This window comes from Chelmon rostratus, chromosome 4, assembly GCF_017976325.1.
Source record: "Chelmon rostratus isolate fCheRos1 chromosome 4, fCheRos1.pri, whole genome shotgun sequence".
Classification (NCBI taxonomy): Eukaryota; Metazoa; Chordata; class Actinopteri; order Chaetodontiformes; family Chaetodontidae; genus Chelmon; species Chelmon rostratus.
The window spans coordinates 9,242,959-9,247,285 of record NC_055661.1 but is presented as its reverse complement, the minus strand read 5'-3'; positions in this window follow the sequence as shown (position 1 = coordinate 9,247,285).

Below are 4,327 nucleotides of genomic sequence, written 5' to 3'. Positions count from 1 at the left end.
ACACTGAAATACCATGGAGGGTATGTAAAGGCCCAGGTGGATGCAGAATGTATTAAGAAACAAAGTAAGCTGACTCATGCAGGGAATTTGGCTCTGGCTGTCAGTCGCTTGCAGCCTGCTCACACGTAGAGGAAAGAAACTAAGCTGCTGAGAGACTTCTCTTACAATTCATTGTCATTGATTATATTCATTAATTACGTCCATGCTTTGTCTGTAACCCCTAATTTATCATGTTCTAAGCGCAATAGGCAACGCAAGACCTCCAATCAATAGAGTGGAACACAAGTGAAGAAAATAAGAAATAAAAATAAATGCAGTGAAGCCCAGAAAATACTAAAATACATAATGACTAGATATAAAATGTAAAATTAATAACAACTCAAAAATTAGATGCTTTGCTGAAACCTAGCAGTCTTTTGAATACTCATGATAATTGACGTGGTAATCGGATACATACATGTAGCAGAAGTCATTGAAGGATAATTACCAGATTTTATTTGTTTGTTTACTGACTTGTTCTTTTTTTTTTGCACCACACAAACACCTTCACACAAGGATTACACACCAAGAGGATGATGTCATTCTTGAACACAGGTTGGGATGATGTCATTGGAGGGAATGATGTCATCTCATTTTAAACGCGTGCCTTAGGTGCGGCTGCAGAGCGATTCTCCTGCTCACGCTCTCCACCACATCCCAGCGTGATCAGTGAACCTTACATTTTAGCCTAGTTTTATACGCTGTTTGTGGATCTTACATTCCTGCCTCACTTCAGTGCTGTGTTGAGAGGGAATGGGAAATATTCTCAGAGGGAGGAATTTAGGGCAGATGAAGGTGCTTTAGAGATCATGGTTTTCATGAGTAACCTCATAAAATATTTGGAAGCATGTTTGTTTTTTTCTGAAGTCTTTTTCTAGAATTTCAAGTATGTTGACTTGTTCCACTGTTGGAAATAAATCCCATCAAAAAGTATTTTGCAGCTTTTTTCATCAGGTTCCAGCAGTGAGAGTCCAGCATTTCTTTCATTTTTTGGAAGAGATGAATGTTAGAATTATAAATCGGGGGTCATTCTGTCATCAGTGGCAGCTTACTACTTATTCATCCATTGTGCTTGTTTAAGAGACAGCAGATAACACGTGGCACGTGTTTGCAGTCATAACTTGTCTGACAATGACATGGCTGTAATTGGCCAAAAGCAACAGAAGATAAATGTGACTGCAGAGAAAAACTCATCCCCTTTGTCTGCTGTCTTGTTTCCTAACACTCGCTGCTCCTCTGGAAGGATGTTGGATGTGTGTGAAACCAGATGCCGCTGATCCCCAGCAGTCACAGCAGCATTTCAGCGACAGAGCTGTGCCAGGCTGCTGACATGAGCAGAATCTGTCTCTATAAAGATCAGCAGGCTGTAAAATTGAAGTGATCTGCCTCCATCATGACGCAAATCAAGGAACTCTATTTGCAAATGAATTGCCTCCCCATTCACATAGGCTAATATATGCAAGCACACTATGACGCATCCTCACTACGTCATAAAGTTTGATGCAGGCAGGCAGTGTCGCACTCTGTCACACATACACGCAAACCTATACTACTATACTTGTGAGGGCATGTACTGCATTAAGTCCTTGAAGACTTAACCTTAAGTCCTCCATGTCTAGCCTTAACCTAGGCTCGACCTGCTTGTGTTCTGGCCTGGCCAGCCCAATAGCTTTAAGGTTAGCCCAGGTGCCACCCAGCAAGCAAGTCCTGGTTCTGAATCTGCAGGCCAGCTGCGTGTCCTTTTTAGACTGTGCATATTTTCCCCTTGTATGCCTGGGTTTCCACCACGTGCTCCGAGTTCCTCTCACAGTCCAAAAGCATTCAGGTTAGATGAATTGGAAACTCTCATTCGTGTGATTGTGAGTGTGAATGTCTATACATACGAACATTAGCTGGTTCATGGACTGGACAATCTTTACAGTACTGTAGACATTGTGTACACTCACTGGCCGAAGGTTCACCTTAGCCTACTTCTAATTTGAAAAAATCTAATAAGAGTTTGAATCCCAAAATTGCACCTCAGCTTAATTAGGCTCCACACCCACAGACAGATCATCCAATTGCTTGTCGTCATTCACGTGATTCTAACACCATCATATGACATTCCCCATGATGCCACAAATGTATAATGCTCTGATCTGCCTGACAGCCAGTGATTTACTGTTGTAATTATATAACGTTTCATCTCATTACATTCATGCAGACAGAAACAAGCAGCCAAGTGTGTTGGGGAACGTTTTTGTGTAATTGTGTGAGAGGAAAGCGAGCTAGTAGACCATGCAAAATGCTAGAAGACAAACAGCAGTAAATAAGCGTTTGTAAATGTATTGACTCTTCCTCTGTGAATAAATGTATACATATGCTTTGGTCAGTTTGGAGCAATGCAAATGTCAGAACTTTAAATTCATTTGGACAGAACGTACATTGATTTCCTAATCTTTGTCTAATTTTTTGCTTAAAATCTCTGTGTAATTGTGGTTGAAAGTGCACATCGATTAAAAGTCTGTGCATATCATGACTGTGGGAAACACTGATAAGATGCAACCACCAATGACAAATGCATCTGTCCATGTCCTTCGCTCACCTTAACTCTCATATTACTGACATTATGTGTGTTTTCCATTGACGTGAACCAACTTTTTCCTCTGAACTGCGACGTTCTCTAACCTCTGTTTCTGTTTGGCTGTATGCTCAACGCTATAATCTGGAGGCCAAAATTAGGGATTTCCCTGGGGACCAGGCAGCATTGGTAATAAGTAATAAGGTTTGTTCTGTATTTTCAGCTGCTGTGTCATAGTTAAAAGCTTTGGGAAACGTGGACTTGTATATACTGTCTATAGAGTATAAATATGATGGATAAATATCATGCCACATTACCAGGACAACAAAATCATTCACTATTCACACTTTTCTTTGGGGAATTCCCTGTATGGTTAATAGCGGCACAGACATACTTTCCATTCAAATAACAGATTATTGACTGGACCATCTGTTTGCTTTTGGGAAAGTAGGTTGACTTAGTGGTGTGGCCAAGGATCCAGACGTGGACGGAGACTTTTTTCCAGGAATGAAACAGTGGGCTTTTTAGGAGTATTTTAAAAAGAAAGAAGTTGAGTTCCAACCGAAACCTACAGGCCACAAGGCTGTTTGCACCCGTTTGTTCCCCACAGCACTGCAGTCTGCTGACTCCTGTCTCATACAAATACAACGTGTGTTTGTGTGATAGACGTGTGGAACATCTGTGTGGCTCTTCTGCAGTTCTCTGGAAGTCTGTTTTTCATAGGAGGAGATACAGAAGGCAGAAGGGAGTGACATTCAGAGGAAGACATCCGGGTGATTAACATGTTCAGTATCAAGCTGCTCTTCATGTTGCCAGCAGTCTACTTATCCTCACATGCAGCTGATAAGTGGGGAATGGGTGGCTCCCCAAAACTATTGTAAACTGAAAATTAAGTAATAAGCACATTTTCATTTTTCAAAATGTGATGTTAAGGAATATGTTTTATTTAACGGCACACAGACAAAGTATCACTGGGAACACTGTAAATTTGTTTGCCTTTTCTAGCCTTGAGTTTTAAGTGTTTATTCATTCATTAGCAGCACTTTGTTTGCGATCGCCTGAATAACCACTACAGATTAATGTGCACAGCTGCACACTCAGTTATTTGTAAAAATGCTGTATGATGAATCATAAATCAGGAGGGGAAGTTGCTGGTCCACAGAGATATTTTTCATGTGCAGGGAGCAACATTTTTGCTATGCCCCTGGAGACAGCTGAAAAGAAAGACAGCTATAAGTATGATGTTGTAGAGATAGGCTGGCAGCCAGTGTGAACGCATCCACTTGCCCAGAGTTGCAGGGACAGGCTCCAACTCTGTGTGACTCTGCCCAAGAGAAAGTGGATATGGATGGATGGATAGCTGGATGAGCACATTCTATTTCTAATTTACATTTTGTACTAATAATCTGAATCTGCAAAATGACTAATGTTGTTATAAATATAGTGGATAAAATAGATAAACACTGGCTTCCAAATGTAGAGGAGAAGAAGTATAGAGTAGCATAAAATGGAAAAACTGACGCAAAAGTCCGTAAATGCAGTCTGTCTTTGTTACATCCCACCACTGCGAGGTGTTTTTGCTCCAGAACAAATGGTTGTTTGAAGCGTTAGGAGTGTTAGGATTTCCGGAGGTGTCGTGAACGCACCAGGGTGGGCTGGCCGCTGTTGTGTCAGTCGGAGCCTCTCCCTCCTCTGTCTCCGCTCCAGCCGTCAGTCTGGTTTCCTCAC